The sequence below is a fragment of the Oryx dammah genome, unplaced genomic scaffold (assembly GCF_014754425.2).
Source record: "Oryx dammah isolate SB20612 unplaced genomic scaffold, SCBI_Odam_1.1 HiC_scaffold_21, whole genome shotgun sequence".
In the NCBI taxonomy this organism is placed as follows: domain Eukaryota; kingdom Metazoa; phylum Chordata; class Mammalia; order Artiodactyla; family Bovidae; genus Oryx; species Oryx dammah.
The window spans coordinates 48,216,987-48,239,307 of NW_024070205.1; the positions used below are offsets into that span (position 1 = coordinate 48,216,987).

The 22,321-nt window shown below is 37.0% G+C and overlaps 1 protein-coding gene across 2 annotated transcripts in view; it reads left to right on the forward strand.

Moving 5' to 3' along the window:
* The window catches only part of EFCAB2 (EF-hand calcium binding domain 2), a 138,033-nt gene that overhangs the window by 22,898 nt on the left and 92,814 nt on the right, over positions 1 to 22,321 (forward strand). The window lies entirely within an intron of this gene.

The following is a 22,321-nucleotide window of genomic DNA, read 5'->3' on the forward strand; positions in this document are numbered from 1 at the left end:
TAAAAGAAATGAGGACAATCTCAGAGACCTCCAGGACAATGTTAAATGCCCCTACATTCGAAGCACAGGAGTCCCAGAAGAAGAAGACAAAAAGAAGGACCATGCGAAAATACTCAAGGAGATAATAGTTGAAAAATTCCCTAAAATGAGGAAGGAAATAATCACCCAAGTCCAAGAAACCCAGAGAGTCCCAAACAGGATAAACCCAAGGCAAAACACCCCAAGACACATATTAATCAAATTAATAAAGATCAAACACAAAGAACAAATATTAAAAGCAGCAAGGGAAAAACAACAAATAACACACAAGAGGATTCCCATAAGGATAACAGCTTTCAGTAGAAACTCTTTAGGCCAGGAGGGAATGGCAGGACATACTTAAAGTGATGAAAGAAAATAACCTACATCCCAGATTATTGTACCCAGCAAGGTTCTCATTCAAAAATGAAGGAGAAATCAAAAGCTTTACAGACAAGCAAAAGCTGAGAGAATTCAGCACCACCAAACCAGCTCTCCAACAAATGCTAAAGGATCTTCTCTAGACAGGAAACACAGAAAGAGGTATAAACTTGAACCCAAAACAAGAAAGTAAATGGCAGTGGGATCATACTTATCAATAATTACCTTAAATGTAAATGGGTTGAATGCCCCAACCAAAAGACAAAGACTGGCTGAATGGATACAAAAACAAGACCCCTATATATGTTGTCTACAAGAGACCCACCTCGAAACAAGGGACACATACAGACTGAAAGTGAAGGGCTGGAAAAAGATATTCCACACAAATAGAGACCAAAAGAAAGCAGGAGTAGCAATACTCATATCAGATAAAACAGACTAAAACAAAGGCTGTGAAAAGAGACAAAGAAGGCCACTACCTCATGATCAAAGGATCAATCCAAGAAGAAGATATAACAATTATAAATATATATGCACCCAACATAGGAGCACTGCAATATGTAAGACAAATGCTAACAAGTATGAAAGGGGAAATTAACAATAAATAATAGTGGGAGACTTTAATACCCCACTCACACCTATGGATAGATCAACTCAACAGAAAATTAACAAGGAAACACAAACTTTAAGTGATACAATAGACCAGTTAGACCTAATTGATATCTATAGGACATTTCACCCAAAACAATGAATTTCACCTTTTTCTCAAGCATACATGGAACCTTCTCCAGGATAGATCACACCCTGGGCCATAAATCTAGCCTTGGGACATTCAAAAAAATTGAAATCATTCCAAGCATCTTTTCTGACTACAATACAGTAACATTAGATCTCAATTACAGGAGAAAAACTATTAAAAATTCCAACAGATGGAGGCTGAACAACATGCTGCTGAATAACCAACAAATCACAGAAGAAATTTTAAAAAATCAAAATATGCATAGAAATGAATGAAAATGAAAACACAACAACCCAAAACCTATGCGACACTGTAAAAGCAGTGCTAAGGGGAGGGTTCATAGCAATACAGGCATACCTCAAGAAACAAGAAAAAAGTAAAATAAATGCCCTAACTCTACACCTAAAGCAACTAGGAAAGGAAGAAATGAAGAACCCCAGGGTTAGTAAAGGAAAGAAATCTTAAAAATTAGAGCAGAAATAAATGCAAAAGAAACAAAAGAGACCATATCAAAAATCAACAAAGCCAAAAGCTGATTCTTTGAGAAGGTAAATAAAATTGACAAACCATTAGCCAGACTCATCAAGAAACAAAGGGAGAAAAATCAAATCAACAAAATTAGAAATGAAAATGGAGAGGTTACAACAGACAACACAGAAATACAAGGGATCATAAGAGACTACTATCAGCAACTATATGCCAACTTGGAAGAAATGGAAAAATTCTTAGAAAAGTACAACCTTCCAAAACTGAACCAGGAAGAAATAGAAAATCTTAACAGACCCATTGCAAGGATGGAAATTGAAACTGTAGTCAGAAATCTCCCAGCAAACAAAAGCCCAGGACCAGCTGTGATGGTTTCACAGCTGAATTCTACCAAAAATTTCGAGAAGAGCTAACACCTATCCTACTCAAACTCTTCCAGAAAATTGCAGAGGAAGGTAAACTTCCAAACTCATTCAATGAGGCCACCATCACCCTAATACCAAAACCTGACAAAGATGCCACAAAAATAGAAAACTATAGGCCAATATCACTGATGAAAATAGATGCAAAAATCCTTAACAAAATTCTAGCAAACAGAATCCAACAACACATTAAAAAGATCATCCATCATGACCAAGTGGGCTTTATCCCAGGGATGCAAGGATTCTTCAATATCCTCAAATCAATCAGTGTAATACATCACATTAACAAATTGAAAAATAAAAGCCATATGATTATCTCAATAGATGCAGAGAAAGCCTTTGACAAAATTCAACATCCATTTATGATTAAAAAAAAAAAAACCCTCCAGAAAGCAGGAATAGAAGGAATATACCTCAACATAATAAAAGGTATATCTGACCAACCCACAGCAAACATTATCCTCAATGGAGAAAAATTGAAAGCATTTCCCCTAAAGTCAGGAACAAGACAAGGGTGCCCACTCTCACCTCTACTGTTCAACATAGTTTTGGAAGTTTTGGCCACAGCAATCAGAGCAGAAAAAGAAAGGAATCCAAATTGGAAAAGAAGAAGTAAAACTCTCACTATTTGCAGATGACATGATCCTCTACATAGAAAACCCTAAAGACTCCACCAGAAAATTACTAGAGCTAATCAAGGAATATAGTAAAGTTGCAGGATATAAAATCAACACACAGAAATCCCTTGCATTCCTATACACTAATAATGAGAAAGTAGAAAAAGAAATTAAGGAAACAATTCCATTCACCATTGCAATGAAAAGAATAAATTACTTAGGAATGTATCTACCTAAAGAAACTAAAGACCTATATATAGAAAACTATAAAACACTGGTGAAAGAAATCAAAGAGGACACTAATAGATGGAGAAATATACCATGTTCATGGATCGGAAGAATCAATATAGTGAAAATGAGTATACTACCCAAAGCAATCTACAGATTCAATGCAATCCCTATCAAGCTACCAGCGGTATTTTTCACAGAGCTAGAACAAATAATTTCACAATGTGTATGGAAATACAAAAAACCTCGAATAGCCAAAGCAATCTTGAGAAAGAAGAATGGAACTGGAGGAATCAACCTGCCTGACTTCAGGCTCTACTTCAAAGCCACAGTCATCAAGACAGTATGGTACTGGCACAAAGACAGAAATATAGATCAATGGAACAAAATAGAAAGCCCAGAGATAAACCCACACACCTATGGACACCTTATCTTCAACAAAGGAGGCAAGAATATACAATGGTTAAAGACAATCTCTTTAACAATCTCCCAGTGGTGCTGGGAAAACTGGTCAACCACTTGTAAAAGAATGAAACTAGAACACTTTCTAACACCATACACAAAAATAAACTCAAAATGGATTAAAGATCTAAACGTAAGACCAGAAACAATAAAACTCCTAGAGGAGAACATAGGCAAAACACTCTCTGACATAAATCACAGCAGGATCCTCTATGACCCATCTCCCAGAATATTGGAAATAAAAGCAAAAATAAACAAATGGGACCTAATTAAAATTAAAAGCTTCTGCACAACAAAGAAAACTATAGGCAAGGTGAAAAGACAGCCTTCAGAATGGGAGAAAATAATAGCAAATGAAGCAATTGACAAAGAATTTATCTCAAAAATATACAAGCAACTCCTGCAGCTCAATTCCAGAAAAATAAACGACCCAATCAAAAAATGGGCCAAAAAACTAAATAGACATTTCTCCAAAGAAGACATACGGATGGCTAACAAACACATGAAAAGATGCTCAACATCACTCATTATCAGAGAAACACAAGTCAAAACCACAATGAGGTACCATTTCACACCAGTCAGAATGGCTGCTATCCAAAAGTCTACAAGCAATAAATGCTGGAGAGGGTGTTCTGTTTTCTCCACAGAAAAGGGAACCCTCTTACACTGTTGGTGGGAATGCAAACTAGTAAAACCACTATGGAGAACAGTGTGGAGATTCCTTAAGAAACTGGAAATAGAACAGCCATATGACCCAGCAATCCCACTGCTGGGCATACACACCAATGAAACCAGAATCGAAAGAGACGTGTACCCCAGTGTTCATCGCAGCACTGTTTAAAATAGCCAGGACATGGAAGCAACTTAGATCTCCATCAGTAGATGAATGGATAAGAAAGATGTGGTATGTATACACAATGGAGTATTACTCAGCCATTAAAAAGAATACGTTTGAATCAATTCTAATGAGGTGGATGAAGCTGGAGCCTATTATACAGAGAAAGTAAGCCAGAAAGAAAAACACCAATACAGTATACTAATGCATATATATGGAATTTAGAAAGATGGTAATGATAACTCTCTATGCGAGACAGCAAAAGAGACACAGATGTATAGAACAGTCTCTTGGATTCTGTGGGAGAGGGCGAGGGTGGGATGATTTGGGAGGATGGCATTGAAACATGTATATTATCATATGTGAAATGAATTGCTAGTCTAGGTTTGATCCATGATACAGGATGCTTGGGGCTGGTGCACTGGGATGACCCAGAGAGATGGGATGGGGAGGGAGGTGGGAGGGGAATTCAGGATGGGGAACACATGTACACTCATGATGGATTCATGTTGATGTATGGCAAAACCAGTACAATATTGTAAAGTAATTAGCCTCCAATTAAAATAAATAAATTTATATTTTAAAAAAACCCAAGACAAAAATGGGCCAAAGAACTAAACACACATTTCTCCGAAGAAGACATACAGATGGCTAACAAACATGAAAAGGTGCTCAACATCACTCATTATCAGAAAAATGCAAATCAAAACCACAATGAGGTACCATCTCACACTGGCCAGAATGGTTGCCATCCAAAAGTCTACAAACAATAAATGCTGGAGAGGGTGTGGAGGAAAGGGAATCTTCTTGGACTGTTGGTGGGAATGCAGACTGGTACAGCCACTATGGAGAACAGTGTGGAGATTCCTTAAAAAACTGGAACTAGAACTGCCACACAACCCAGGAATCCCACTACTGAGCATGCACACTGAGGAAACCAGAGTTGAAAGAGATACATGTATCCCAATGTTCGTTGCAGCACTGTTTACAATAGCTAGGACATGGAAGTAACCCAGATGTCCATCGGTATGAATAATGAAGTTGTGGTACATAAACACAATAGAATGTTACTCAGCTATAAAAAAGAACACATTTGAGTCAGTTCTAATGAGGTGAACGAAACTGGAGCCTATTATACAGAGTGAAGTAAGTCAGAAAGAGAAACACCAATACAGTATATTAACACATATGTATGAAATTTAGAAAGATGGTAATGATGACCCTATATTCAAGACAGCAAAAGAGACACAGATGCAAAGAACAGACTTTTTTGGACTGTGGGAGAGGCGAGGGTGGGACGATACGAGAGAATAGCATTGAAACATGTATATTTATTACAATATGTAAAATAGATGACCAGTGCAAGTTCAATGCATGAAGCAGGGCACTCAAAGTTGGTGCTCTGGGACAACCCAGAGGGATAGGGTGGGGGATTCAGTATGGGGGGACACCTGTACATCCGTGGCTGATTCATGTCAATGTATGGCAAAAACCACCACAATATTGTAAAGTAATTAGCCTCCAATTAAAATAAATTAATTAATTACATTTTTAAAATGTGCTTGTTAACTAGTATTTCTGATATTATTTCACCATCTGACCATTTTATGAAAGTGCTCATTTGCTAAGTGAGCATGCTATAAAAAGTAACATTTTTTAGAACACCTGCTGAATGTGACATTTCTGTGAAATTTAATGTTATTGCCAATATTTTTCCCAAGCTTCACAAAACTGCATCTACCTTGCTGAACACTTGCATATTACATTTTAGCTTTACTTAATTTTTGAGATAACATTTTTGATGTTGAATTAGATACAACCATGAATTAAATAAGTGGAATTACTTGGATTATCAACAAAGCATTTTTTTTTAAACTGCACCGTGCAGCTTGAGGGATCTTAGTTCTTACCAGGGATCAAATCCAGGCCAGTGCAGTGAAAGTGCCCAGTCCTCACCATTGAACTGTCAAGGAATTCCCAAGCATTTATTCATATATGTTAAAGTTATAGTTTAAACATATTCTGTAGCAAGAGATTTATTATTTCCAGAGCACATTTGTCACATTTATGAATTATGACTTTACTTTTCATTGATATGACTAATAAAGTGTTAAATTTAATTGAGACGTTATGCCTTGTGAATGAGGACTGAGTATGGATTCCTTTTTTTAAAGAGCTATGTGAACATATTTTTCACCATTCTTAATGGTGGTCTTGGTCACATTTTTAAGTGCAATGCTTCTTAAAAACAAAAACAAAAATGAGTGATTAGTCACACAGTGGAGGACAATAAACCAAACCTTGATCCACAACCACATAAGCACACTTCAGAGGGGATTTTCTCATTAGTTGAGAGGGCTAAATGACTTCTAAATTTTGTTTCAGTTCTTGATTCTGAGGTTTGCAATCGTCTTTTTTTTTTCTCTACTGGCCTAAATATGTCATCAGCCAAACATTTTGGAAATTTCTCAAAAATTTGCATAAAATCATAATCTGTATGTTAATAACTAATGAAGATATACTGGACCAACTTAAACTTGTACCAGCTTAAATAATGTTATATACACACGAATTCATAGAAATACTTTGATTACCAAAATCATTTTAAAAATTAGTGATAGCACATTTGATCACATTACATCCTGTTTTAATATACTTTTAGGTTAAAAAATGTCTGTTTCTTAAGACATAATTATTTCCTCAAGTATCTCATTTGTTATATTCTAATCCTCAAGATTTTTTCCTGATAAAAGTTGTTTTTCCATCAGGCATTATTTTAATTGTTGTTTTGAAATACTGACTTAATCAGTATAAGTTGCCAAATATTAATATTTTTGGCATACATTCACATCCATTGTTGCAAAGACATATTCTTGTACTTTCATTTTAATTTAAATAGTTTATATATTTTTTCTGACAGCAGTAAAACCTTTTTAAAGCTTCCATTAGGCTGTTAACATGGAAATAGGTTAATACAGCTTTCTGACTTGTTACCATGGTATTTTAGCCAAATATTATGAGACTGAGTCTTTTTGGCAATGATATACACAATCTGGCTTTTTGTATTTTGAAGATGAAGACTCTAAATAAACAAAAGAAGTCAGGGATACTAAAGGGCAAGAGGGGAACATGATGCTTTGGTTTTAGCTTCTTGATTGGCTTAACTACTTGGAACCTTTGATAGTAGTATTCAGAAGGAGTGTTAGAATTGTTAAACTTGATTTATTGTCTAAAATATGTATGCCTTTTATTATTTCATAAAATTTTATCTATTTTATTTTTGGCTGTGCTGGGCCATTGTTGCTGTGCATGGGCTTTCTCAAGTTGCTCTGAGCAGGGGATACTCTTTAGTTGCAGTCTCAGGCTTCTCTTTGTGGTGGCGTTTTCTAGGTGCTTGGTCTTCAGTAGTTACAGCTAGCAGGCTCCAGAGCACCAGCTCAGTAGTTGTGGTGCTCGGGCTTAGTTGCCCCGTGATGTGCGCTTTAATTTTATAACCAACAAGACATTTGAATTAGGATAAGTGTATTTATTACTGTTGTGTCTATTCTATCCAGGGGCTTTGCAGGTGCCACAGTGGAAAGGAATCCTCCTGACAATGCAGGAGACCCAAGAGACATAGGTTAGGTCCCTGGCTCAGGAAGAGTCCCCTGGAGAAGGAAATGGCAACCTATTCCAGTATTCTTGCCTCGAAAATTCCATGAACAGAAGAATCTGGCAGGCTACAGTCCATGGAGCTGCAGAGTCGGACAGGACTGAGCTACTTAGCATGCACACATGCTACTCTATTAAAGATTTGTTTTTCTTACTAGTTTTAAAATACAGTAGGCAGCCTGTACAATAGGTGCTATTTTCATCTTGAGCTCTGGGTTTACTCTTTCAGGTAGCATTCTCAGCTACCAGTTATGACTGTTGGAGTCTGCCAGAGTAATTGCATTAAAAAAAAATCAACCTTGCCTTATTTTAATCTATTTAAATAATAGACTAGTCGAAGGTTTTAAATTGTTTTTCTCCATAAGACTTCATTCATGTTAGTCTCATCAATTCGAATAGTCTTGATCCCGTGACACAATATTTTGAAACAGAAACTTATTTAAGTTCATATTTAACCATAGTAATTAGTATCTAATACTCAGATCATGAGCTCTTTATTGACAAATTCAGACTTAAACTGAAGAAAGTAGGGAAAACCACTACACCATTCAGGTATGACCTAAATCAAATCCCTTATGATTATACAGTGGAAGTGAGAAATAGATTTAAGGGACTAAATCTGATAGATAGAGCGCCTGATGAACTATGGAATGAGGTTCATGACATTGTACAGGAGACAGGGATCAAGACCATCCCCATGGAAAAGAAATGCAACAAAGCAAAATGGCTGTCTGGGGAGGCCTTAAAAATAGCTGTGAAAAGAAGAGAAGTGAAAAGCAAAGGAGAAAAGGAAAGATATAAGCACCTGAATGCAGAGTTCCAAAGAACAGCAAGAAGATATAAGAAAGCTGTCCTCAGTGATCAATGCAAAGAAATAGAGGAAAACAACAGAATGGGAAAGACTAGAGATCTCTTCAAGAAAATTATAGATACCAAGGGAACATTTCATGCAAAGATGGGCTCAATAAAGGACAAATGGTATGGACCTAATAGAAGCAGAAGCTATTAAGAAGAGGTGGCAAGAATACACGGAAGAACTGTACAAAAAAGATCTTCACGACCCAGATAATCACGATGGTGTGATCACTCACCTAGAGCCAGACATCCTGGAATGTGAAGTCAAGTGGGCCTTAGAAAGCATCACTATGAACAAAGCTAGTGGAGGTGATGGAATTCCAGCTGAGCTATTTCAAATTCTGGAAGATATGCTGTGAAAGTGCTGCACTCAATATGCTAGCAAATTTGGAAAACTCAGCAGTGGCCACAGGACTGGAAAAGGTCAGTTTTCATTCCAATCCCAAAGAAAGGCAATGCCAAAGAAAGCTCAAACTACCACACAATTGCACTCATCTCACACATTAGTAAAGTAATGCTCAAAATTCTCCAAGCCAGGCTTCAGCAATATGTCAACTGTGAACTTCCAGATGTTCAAGCTGGTTTTAGAAAAGGCAGAGGAACCAGAGATCAAATTGCCAACATCTGCTGGATCATGGAAAAAGCAAGAGAGTTCCAGAAAAATGTCTATTTCTGTTTTATTGACTATGCCAAAGCCTTTGACTGTGTGGATCACAATAAACTGTGGAAAATTCTGAAAGAGATGGGAATACCAGACCACCTGACCTGCTTCTTGAGAAACCTGTATGCAGGTCAGGAAGCAACAGTTAGAACTGGACATGGAACAACAGACTGGTTCCAAATAGGAAAAGGAGTGTGTCAAGGCTGTATATTATCACCCTGCTTCTTTAACTTCTATGCAGAGTACATCATGAGAAATGCTGGGCTGGAAGAAGCACAAGCTAGAATCAAGATTGCTGGGAGAAATATCAATAACCTCAGATACGCAGATGACACCACCCTTATGGCAGAAAGTGAAGAGGAACTCAAAAGCCTCTTGATGAAAGTGAAAGTGGAGAGTGAAAAAAGTTGGCTTAAAGCTCAACATTCAGAAAATGAAGATCATGGCATCTGGTCCCATCACTTCATGGGAAATAGATGGGGAAACAGTGCAAACAGTGTCAGACTTTATTTGGGGGGGCTCCAAAATCGTTGCAGATGGTGATTGCAGCCATGAAATTAAAAGACGCTTATTCCTCCTTGGAAGGAAAGTTAAGACCAACCTAGATAGCATATTGAAAAGCAGAGACATTACTTTGCCAACAAAGGTCCATCTAGTCAAGGCTATGGTTTTTCCAGTGGTCATGTATGGATGTGAGAGTTGGACTGTGAAGAAGGCTGAGTGCTGAAGAATTGATGCTTTTGAACTGTGGTGTTGCAGAAGACTCTTGAGAGTCCCTTGGACTGCAAGGAGATCCAACCAGTCCATTCTAGAGGAGATCAGCCCTGGGTGTTCTTTGGAAGGAATGATGTTAAAGCTGAAACTCCAGTATTTTGGCCACCTCATGCGAAGAGTTGACTCATTGGAAAAGACTTTGATGCTGGGAGGGATTGGGGGCAGGAGGAGAAGGGGATGACAGAGGATGAGATGGCTGGATGGCATCACCGACTTGATGGACATGAGTCTGAGTGAACTCCGGGAGTTGGTGATGGACAGGGAGGCCTGACGTGCTGTGATTCATGGGGTCGCAAAGAGTTGGACACGACTGAGCGACTGAACTGAACTGAACTGACATGTGCATACATTCTCAGTCACTAAGTTGTATCTGACTCTTTTCAATCCCATGGACTATAGCCCACCAGCCTCCTCTGTCTATGGGTCTTCCCAAGCAAGAATACTGGAGCGGATTGCCATTTCCTTCTTGAGGAGATCTTTTGGACCCAGGGATTGAACCCACTTCTTCAGTTCCTGTATTGGGAGGCAGATTCTTTACCACTGAGGCACTTGGGAAGCCCATCGAATACATATATAGCACAATATTCTGGAGATAGACAATGATGATAGCTGCATAGTAATATAAATGTAGTTAATATCACTAAACTGTACGTATACTTAAAAATGGCTGTGGAAATTTTCATGCTATGTATATTTTGTTGCAATAAAAAAATAATGGCATCATCCTGATAAGTTTGGTTCCTGGAGGAGGGCATGGCAACCTACTCCAGCATTCCTGCCTGGAGCATCCCCATGGACAGAAGAGCCTGCTGGGCTATAGTCCATGGAGTTGCAAAGAGTCAGACATGACTGAAGTGACTTAGCAAGTACACATGTGTAAGTCTGGTTAATGATTTGTGTTGTTGTTGAGTCACTAAACTGTGTTTGACTCTTTGTGACCCCATGGACTGCAGCACCCCAGGCCTTGCTATCCCTCACCATCTCCTGGAGTTTGCTCAAGTTCATGTCCATTGAATCAGTGATGCTATCCGACCATCTCATCCTCTGTCGCTCTCTTCTTTTGCTTTCAGTCTTTCCCAACATCAGGGTCTTTTCTAATGAGTTGACTCTTTGCATCAGGTGGCAAAGTATTGAAGCTTCAGCTTCAACATCAGTCCTTCTAATGAGTATTCAGTGTTGATTTCCTTTAGGATTGCTTGGTTTGATCTCCTTGCTGTCCAAGGGACTCTCAAGAGTCTTCTCCAGTACCATAGTTTGAAAACATTAGTTCTTTGGCACTCAGCCTTTTTTATGGTCCAACTCCTACATCCGTACATGACTACTGGAAAATCCATAGCTTTGATCATATGGACCTTTGTTGACAAAGTGATGTCTCTACTTTTTAATATACTGTGTAGGTTTGTCCAGCTTTACTTCCAAGGAGCCAAGGGTCTTTTAATTTCGTGGCTGCAGTTACCATCTGCAGTTATTTTGGAGCCAAAGAAGATGAAATCTGTCACTGTTTCCACAGTTTCCCTGTCTATTTGTGATGGGACCAAATGCCATGATCTTAGTTTTTTGAATGTTGAGTTTTAAGCCACCCTTTTCACTCTCCTCTTTCACCCTCATCAAAGCCTCTTTAGTTCCTCTTCACTTTCTGCCTTTAGAGTGGTATTATCTGCAAATCTGAAGTTGTTGATATTTCTCCCAGCAATCTTGATTCCAGCTTGATTACATTTGTTAATGATTACATTTGTTAAAATACGTAAAGAATTTAGATTATTGCCTGATCCATATTAAGTGCTTCTAATACATATATATCCAATAATATATAAAAACAATTATACGCTGTAAACAAGTAGGATTTATCCAAGGTATGCAAGCCTGCTTCAACATTCAAAAGTCATTTAATGTAACTCATCTCATCAACAGAGTAAAAAAGAAAAATTACTAGTTCCTAGTAATGGCACCCCACTCCAGTACTCTTGCCTGGAAAATCCCATGGGCAGAGGAGCCTGGAAGGCTGCAGTCCATGGGGTCGCGAAGAGCGACTTCACTTTCACTTTTCACTTTCATGCATTGGAGAAGGAAATGGCAACCCACTCCAGTGTTCTTGCCTGGAGAATCCCAGGGACGGGGGAGCCTGGTGGGCTGCCATCTATGGGGTCGCACAGAGTCAGACACGACTGAGGCAACTTAGCAGTAGACTAGGAATAGAGGGAACTTCCTCCACTTGAGAAAGAGCATCCACAAAAACCTAAAGTTAACATCAGACTTAATGGTGAGAAATTTGAGACTTTCCTACTAAGATCAGGAACAAGGCAAGAGTGTTCTATCTAGCCCACCCTTTCAGAAGATACAAGATATTAATTAGTAATAGAGCTGTGATCTGAATTTTTGAGCACCAGACCATATGTCGAAATCCTAACTCCCAAAAGTCATGTTATTAGTAGGTAGAATCTTTGGCAAATGATTAGGTCACGAGGATGTAGCCCTCATGAATGGGATTACTGCCCTAATAAAAAAGATCGTGCAGAGGTCCCTACCATCTTCCACTATGTGAAAATACAATGAGAAGTCTGTAACCTGAAAGAGAGGCCTCACTGAACCATACTGACATCCTGGTCTCAGAATTTCAGCCTCCAGAACTGTGAAAAATAAGTTTCTGTTTTTTATAAACTACCTGGTCTGTGATACTTCGTTACAGCAGCCCAATATCTTAGCCTAATAGACTAAGACAGCTAATGCAAGATACAAGAAGAGGAAATAAGAGTTCAGATTGAGAAGGACTGCCTTCACAAACATGTTAAAAATTGCATCAATTGGCATTTTGAAAATATTTTAGTAACTTAAAAAAAATTTGTCATTAGAATAAGAGGAATGTTTACTTATATAATTATCTTACCTATGAGTGTCGGTCGGTCGGTTGGTGAAGTCGCTCAGTCATGTCCGACTCTTTGCGACCCCATGGACTGTAACCTACTAGGCTTCTCCGTCCATGGGATTCTCCAGGCAAGAATACTGGAGTGGATTGCCATTTCCTTCTCCAAGGGATCTTCCCGACCCAGGGATCGAACCTGGGTCTCCCGCATTGGAGGCAGATGCTTTAACCTCTGAGCCACCAGGGAAGCCCACCTGTGAGTGTAAGAATTATAATATCCCTTCCATTTTTTAAATAGCAGCTTTATTGAGATATAATTCACATACCATCTAGTTCACTCTTTCAAGATATACAGTTCAGTTTTTAATATATTCATAGATATGTACACCCATTACCAGTCAGTTTTAGAACAGTGTCATTAGAATGGTTGATTCTTTCTTTTTGAACTTCGATTTTTAGGATTTTTAAAAAACCATTCCAACCTTTTACAAATGCCCAATTCAGTGACATTGCTGCTGGAGGAGACTCTTGATGTCCCTTGGACAGCAAGGAGATCAAACCTAAAGGAAATCAACCCTGAATATTCATTGGAAGGACTGATGCTGAAGCTGCAATACTTTGGCCACCTGATGCAAAGAGCTGACTCACTGGAAAAGACCCTGATGCTGGGAAAGATTGAGGGCATGAGGAGAAGGGGGCAAAAGAGGATGAGATGGTTGGATGGCGTCATTGACTCAGTTGGACCTGAGTGTGAGCAAACTCCAGGAGATAGTGAAGGACACAGAAGCCTAGCGTGCCGCAGTCCAGGGGGTCACAAAAGGCGCACATAACTGAGTGAACAACAACAAAGAACATTCACAGTGCTCTGCAGCTATCACCCTCTCCATTATCAGAACTTTTAATCATTCCAAACAAAAACTTTGTACCCACTAGACATTAGCTTCCTATTCCTCTTATCTCCTGACAAGTTCTTCCCAGCTCCTGGAAACCACCATTCTACTTTCTGTTTTTATGAGTTTGACTATTCTGCTTCCCTCATATATTTGAAATCATGCATTATTTGTCCTTCTGTATCTGGCTTATATCACTTAGCATATAACATCTTCAGAGTTCATCCATGTTGTAGCATGTGTCATAGTTTCATAGTTTTGTTCCTTTTTAAGACTGAATGATATTCCACTGTATATATACGCCACTTTCATTTATGTATCCACCTGTCAATGGATATTCGGGTTGATTCCACCTTTTGGCTACTGTAAATAATGCTGCTGTGAACACTGGTGTGCAATACCTGAGACCCTGTTTTCAATTATTTTGAGTGTATTCCCAAAAGTGGAACTGCTGGGTTTTATGGTAATTAGGTTTTAATTTTCTGAAGAACTTCCATACTGTTTTCCACAAAGCTGTACCATTTTATATTTCCATCAGTAAGGTACAACTGTTTCAATTTTTCCATATCTTTACCAAGACTTGTTATTTCCTATTTTTATAACAGATATCCTAATGACTAGTGATGTTGAACATCTTTTGAGGTACTAATTAGCCATTTGTATAACTTCTTTTGAGAAATGTCTATTCAAAGTTTTTCATCTTTTTAAATTGGGTTGGTTTTTCTGTTGTTGTTTAGTTGTAGGAGTTCTTTATATATTCTGAATATTAATCCCTATCAGATATATGCTTTGCAAATTTTTCTCCCATTCTGTGGGTTGTTTTTTTACTGTCTTAGTAATGTCCTTTGATTTCACAAAAGTTTTAATTTTGATGACATCCAACTTATGTATTTTTGTTTGGTTGATATTTTAGTGATATTACAAATGGAATTTTAAAAATTCCTTTTCAGATTGTTTGTTTTTATTATATTGAAATGTGGCTGATTTTTGTGTGTTGATTTCGCATCCTGCAACTTTGCTGAATGTATTTATTTGCTCTGTCAGGTTTCTTTTTTTTCTTAGACTGAGGGTTTTCTACATAATAAGATTGTCATCTATGAACGGAAATGATTATACTTCTTTCTTTTCAACTTGGATGCCTTTTATTTCTCTTTCTTGCCCAGATTAACTGACTAGAACATCCAATACTATATTGGAAAGTGGTAAAGGAGGCCTTTTTTATCTTATTCCTGATCTTATAGGAAAAGCTTTGTCTTTCAGCCCTGAAAATGATATTAGCCGTGGGTTTTTCATATAGGCCCTTATCATGTTGAGGAAGTTTGCTTCTGTTCCTAGTTTTCAGAATATTATTATCATGAAAGGATGTTGAATTTTGTCAAATGCTTTTTCTATATCAATTATCCTAATCATGTGGCTTTTCTGCCTTCATTCTATGAATGTAGTATGTAACTCTGATTGACAGTCTTGTGTCTCTGGAATAAATTCCATTTGGTCTTGATATTTAATCCTTTTAATATATTGCTGAATTTGTTAACCACTATATTTTACTGTCATTTTTTTTATAGTAACTTAATTTTTTCCTTGCCAATTTCTTACCCAAAAGATAGTTCTCTTGCTACACAAATTGTTCTGTGACATAGAAAAACAATTAGGCATTCTCCAGTTTCATTATATGAAGGAAATAAATATAATTCTGTTAAAAATACCCAACAAAACATCAAAAAGGGAAATTGTGAGTTGTCATATCCAAATGGGACATGGATTGTCTCATATATAATTATTAACTATTTAGTAAGCATTTATTGAGAATTTAGTATGTTCCAGGCAGTGTCAAAGTTGTTCTCAAGGTGTTTACAAATGTGGAAGGGGAGACTAGTTAACCGCTGATTACAATACAGTTTGATATAATATTATAATAGAGATATCCATGGGTGCTATATGATTACACAGGAGGCTACCTAATTCAAAAAGAAGATGAAAGAAAAGTGTGTTACTTTTAAACTGTCTCGAATGATAAGTAGGAATTATCCAGAAAAAGGAGAGGACTGTTTCATACAGAGGACTATCAATCATATAACAATGAAAAAGCATAATAATTGAAAAACTACAAAGATTTCCAAGGTGGAGAATCTGTATGAAAAAGTATTGAGAAATGACATTTTTGAGATAAGGAAGGGCCAGTTTGTAGAAGTGATTTAGGAGACTGAATGCTTTTTTATTTTTTTGAAAGAACTTGGAATCATCAAAAGATTTTAAACCAGGTAGTCATATGAACAAATTTTTGTTTTAGACAGATAATCCTAGCAAAATGTGGACTATGGTTTGAAGGATGGAATGGAAATGGAGGGAAAGGAGACTAAAGGCCAAAAGACAGGAAATGATTGCATAAATCCAGACAGGAAGTGACTGCATTAATCCAGGCCAGAAGCAATGAAGGTCTAGACTTAAACTGTGGCAGTCGAAATGGAAGAGGGAGACTGATTTTGAAAGTATTTAATAATTAGAATCAAAAGGTGTTGATGTTCAAATAGAATGAAACTTAACAGAGTAGTAGTTTTTTTAACATGAGGGTGAAATAACGCTATCAGACAAGTCCAGAAGGTAAGCCATTTTATAAGACATTGCATAGACTGGTCTCTTCCACAAGCTAATTTCACTGGGGGACAGGAGACCAGGAGAGAATGAAAGACTGTTTTAGTTTAAAAGAGACCAAAAAATTTTTAAACCAAATGTATGACATAAACTTTAGTTAGAGTGTAGGTTGAAAAAGTAACTGTAAAAAAGACATTGTGGTACAATTTAGAAATTTGCATATTGAATAGATATTATATGTTCTTAGTGAATTATGAATTTTAACAATATCATAATTATATTGAGATTATGTAGGAGAATGTCCTTATTTTTAGGAGATGCATGTTGAAGTACTTAGGGATGAATAATTGTAATGTCTGTAATTAAAGACAGGGATTTAGGAAAGAAGAAAAAAATGGCAAAACATTAATAATAGTTTGATACAGGTGGTGGGTATAGAGTTGTTTACTAAGCTTCCAGTTTCAGATTCAAACTTCACCTTGCCATGCCAGCAGCTGTTTATGTAACATTTACATTGTATTAGATATTATAAATAATCTAAAGATGATTTAGCCTATATGGGAGGATATGTGTAGGTTATATGCAAATATTATGGTATTTTATATAAAGGACTTGAGTGTCCTCAGATTTTGGTATCTGCAGGTCCTGGAATCACTCTCCCCATGGATTCTGAGGGATGACATTTTCAATTCCTGATTAAATGTTAAAGTGTAAGATCCTCAATTTTTGATAGTTTATTACCAGTGAGAAACTTTGTTTATGTAAAAATGTGAAAGCATTTTTCTCAGCCATTAAAAAACTTAAAACAATTGAAATTCTAATTTCAAAAACTCATCCTTTTTAAATTGAACTGTAGTTGATTTACAATGTTATATTCATTTCAGGTGTACAACATAGTGATTCAATATTTATAGATTATATTCTATTTAATGTTATTACAAAATAATGACATATTTCCCTGTGCTGTATAATATATCCTATTTATTTGTTTATAATTTTTATTGGTGTATAGTTAATTTACAATACTGTAAATTAGTTTCTTCTGCACAGCAAAGTGAATCAGTTATCCATCTACGCACTCTTTTTTAGATCATTTTCCCATATAGGCCATCGCACAGTATTGAGTAGAGTTTCCTGTGCTATACAGTTAGTTATCTGTTTTACATATAGCACTGTGTATATGTCCATCCCAATTTCCCAACTTGTCCTTCCCCCTCTTACCCGATGGTGACCATAGTTTTTCTTTTTGAAATTTTTTATTTCTATATTTTTGGCTGTGCTGGGTCGTTGCTGCTGCTCAGATTCTTCTCTAGCTGTGGCCAGCAGGGACTACTGTTTGTTGCAGTGCTCAGGCTTATCATTGCGGTGGCTTCTCTTGTAGAGAAAAGGCTCTGGGGCTCTTGGGCTTTGGTAGTTGTACATGTTGGCTCAGTAGTTGTGGTTCCCAGGCTCTAGAGCACAGGCTTGTGGTGCACAGTCTTAGTTGCTCTGCGGCATGTGGGATCTTCCCAGACCAAGGATCGAACCCCTGTCTCCTGCATTGGCAGGCAGAGTCTTTACCACTGAGCCACAGGGAAGCCTAAATTTGTTTTCTACATCTGTAACACTGTTTCTGTTTTGTAGATAAGTTCATTTGTACCCTTTAAATTTTTTTATTTTTATTTTCTAAAATTATTTATTTATTTTGGCTGTGCTAGGTCCTCATTGTTGCACGTGGGCTCAGGCTTTCTCCAGCTGTGGCGAGCGTGGGCTACTCCTTGTTGAGGTGTGCCGGCTTCTCATGGTGGTGGCCTCTCTTGTTGTGGACCACAGGCTCTAGGCATGCGGGCCTCAGTAGTTGCAACACACGGGTTCAGTAGTTGTGGCACATGGGCTTAGTTGCTCCACAGCCTGTGAGATCTTCCTGGATTAGGGATTGAACCCATGTTCCCTGAATTGGCAGGTGTGTTCTTAACCACTAGACCCCCAGGGAAGCCCTGTACCCTTTTTTTAGATTCTACATATAAGCAATATCATATGGTATTTGTCTTTTTCTGTCTGACTTACTTCACTCCATATGACAATCTCTAGGTCCATCCATGCAGCAAATGGCATTATTTTTTTTTTTTATGGCTGAGCAATATTTCATTGCGTATATATATATCACATCTCCTTAAACCAATTGTCTGTTGATGGGCACTTGGATTGTTTCCATGCCTTGGCTATTGTAAAAGGTTCTGCCATGAACGTTGGGGTGCACGTATCTGTTCAAATTGTGATTTTTCTCTGGATATATGCCCAGGGGTGAGATTTCAAGCAGCAAGCTTGGCTGCTACTGAAAGGTGATGTGGTACCTCTGTTTTTAGTTTTCTAGGAAACCCCTGTATTGTTTTCCACAGTGGCGGTACCAATTTATATTCCCGCCAACAATATAAAAGGGTTCCTTTTTCTCCACGCCCTTTCCAGCATTTATTGTTTGTAGATTTTTTTGATGGTGGCCATTCTGACTGGTGCTTATTTATTCTATATATAGTAGTTTGTGTCTCTCAATCTCATTCTCCTATTTCATCCCTCACTCCTTTCCCCACTGATAACCACTAGTTAGTAGTTTGCTCTCTGTATCTCTGAGTCTGTTTTTGTCAAACACATACCCTTTAATTGAAAAATATAATTGAAAATTTTGTGATGTAACACAAATGTTTTCTAAAAAAATATTTATTTTTATTTATTTATTTGGCTACTCCTGGTCTTAGTTGCAGCATGTGGAATCTAGTTCCCTACACCAGCCCCCTGCATTGGGAGCTCAGAGTCTTAACAGCTGACCACCAGGGAAGTCCCTGCAAATGTTTTTTTAATCTAGTTGAACTTTCTCATATCATTATTTAAAAATTATGGTGTAAATTTAATTTATATAACATGTTATGTGTTGTTAGAGCCAGGCAGCAAGCTTGGCTGCTACTGAAAGGTAGTATCATCAGTGGAACGGTAGAATTAGCTAGTGTATATGAAGATAAGGATTATGGGTGTTTCTTAGAGCCACAAGCTCCCTCAGTCCCAACATTATGTTCCTTGGGCATGTGGAAACGAACTACTCTACTAGCTCTGTGGGATCTTTGTCCATTTGTCCATGGTGAGCAGTGGTGCATTTGATTTCTGTTTTCTGAAATAGGAGTGTGTGAGGTAGATCACTTTCATGGCAAGCATGGAGCACTGGGTGCTTGGTATTTGTTGTGCTTGCTACCTGTGTAGACCAAGGGGCTTGCCATCAGAGCCTGTTCTGCTTTGAGCCTCCTGCTAGGAATCCCTGGAATAGATTCTTTCAGCTGCCTAACTTTGCCAGATCTAACTTTGATCTGGCCACACTGAGAGATGAGAGGATCAGTGTTTTCCAAAGCTCTTGTAATCCTTTCACATCATACCTGTGTCGAGTTCAAGTTCCAAATGTCGATTAAAGCGTTATTTATTCCTGACAATTGGAAAAAGATTTCATGATCAAGTAAATTTAGAAAATGCTGCATTAATTTCGTTAGAAATCTCAAAGACTTTAATATGCTAATATGCACGATAAATCCCCAAGAGGAGAACATAATATTGTGAGTCTGTTTTTGTCAAAAACACACCCTTTAAATGCCTTTCTCAGGCATTTTTGATCATTGAAGCCTTTTTCTGAGAAACACGTTGAGGAATGAGTATGAAACAGAACCCATTTTAGAAAACTTCAGTTCAGTTCAGTTCAGTTGCCCAGTCGTGTCCGACTCTGCAACCCCATGGACTGCAGCACGCCAGGCTTCCCTGTCCATCACCAACTCCTGGAACTTGCTCAAACCCATGTCCAACGAGTCGGTGATGCCATCCAACCATCTCATCCCCTGTTGTCCCCTTCTCTTCCTGCCTTCAGTCTTTCCCAGCATCAGAGTCTTTTCCAATGAGTGAGTTCTTCACATCAGTATTAATTAGAGGTTGTTAAAAGTTAGGAATTGTTGTTAATATAAAATTGGGCATAGGAATGGAAGAATAATGCTTTAGACTTGTTAGTAATACCTATTTCAGAACACAAGTCAGCATTGCATTTACTGGTAAAGGACTAGTATTCTAATCTATCAAATAATAATGTTTTTAAAGAGCAAAGATTATCATTATCATTTTATGAACTCAACTTGTTTTGGTAGTTCTGGCCAGTGTCCTAAATCATGAAGGAGAAATAAGAAAGTATGCATTTTGGAAAGAAGAGACCAAATGGATCATCAGAAAATACAAAGTGATCAATTGAAAAGGGATTATAAAAAGTTTGGGGAAATAGATGGATATAAGATCAATAGCAAATTTTTAAAAAATTAATATTTACCTCTACTTCTAGAAATTTCAAGGTTTCCAAAAATATTCCTTCACAATATCCACAAAATTCATAAAATACTGAGGCATAATCTTCTTGAAGAATTTGTGTGTGGCTTGTATGAGGAAAGCCATAATGTATAACCTTCAATTTAGAGATATAAAAAGGGCTATATAGCTAATATAGATCTCTTAGATGTGAAAACTATTTTAAAATGTTCATTCTTAAAAAAAAAAAAAAAAATAAAAAATAAAATGTTCATTCTTTCTCAGTGTATAGCTTCATTGCAGTAGCAATGCCAATGGTGTTTTATTTGGAATTTCTAAATTTTATTTGAATTTGTAAATTTCATTTGGAAGACTTACACTGGTGAGTATATTGATGAATATTCCTAAGAAGAAGACCAGCAACAGTGATAATATTAATAAGTGAAATGGGATGGTAATGACATAACAGTAGAAATACAATAAAGAATGGAATCAGTAGAATAGACAATGGAAGTAGTCTCCATCACATAAAGGACTATAACACATTGTAAAGTAGGAGGAAAGAATTCAAGTGCTTAGTAAATTAAAAATTATTAAAATCAGATTAGAAATTAATCTTTCACTTTGAATCATGCCAAAATAACTTTCAGATGGATTAAAAAGTGTATTTTTAAATTGAAGAAAATAGAATTGAATTTTCCAAACCTGTAGAAAAAAGATAATTTTCTCCCTCTTTTGGTGGTCCTTTCAAAGGCTATGTTTCTCAACTTTAAAGGATAAGAAATCTCAACAGGTGTGACTAAAATAAAAATAAAAAATAACATCCTTTTAAAAGGTAATCTTAAATTTAAAAAGCAAATATCAGCTTTGTGAAATGACAGTATTATAACCAGTGAGATTTTTCCCAAGTTACTATGAGAACTAGTAAGAACGTTCCCACTAACTAGCACAAATTCAGCTGCATTCAACTTACCGTATTTCAGTGAGATAATAAGACAAATGCACAAAGATGAATTGGGCAGAATGGTTCACTCAAGAATGAATATATTAAACAACAAAAACATTTAGAAACTACCTAAATGTCTACAGTTAGGGAGCTGGCTTAATAAACTATGATAAAGTTCTATAATGGATTATCAGCCACTAAAAATGATAATATAATAAACACTTTTTTGAGAATGAAAAGATGCTCACAATTTACTGTTGAGTGAAACATTAGATTAGAGGGCAACAGTAAGAGTAGTTAACTCTACATGTTAGGATTTGAAGTAATTTTTACTTGGTCTCAACTTCTTCTTTTTTTTTTTTTTGTCTTCAGTAATCATGTGTGATTTTGATATTCATAAGGGAGATGGAACTGTTTTCATTTTAGGAAAACAAATGCAAACAACTGACCTGGAAAATTGTTTTCAGTAATTCTTTAAATTGTTTTCAGTAATTCTTTCAGTAAGAATTAAGTAAGAATTTCAGTAAGTCTTTATTATTTAAAGAGCTCATTACAAATTGTTAAGAAAAAAATGGAAGATCCCAGTAGGGATGAGCAGAGAACCT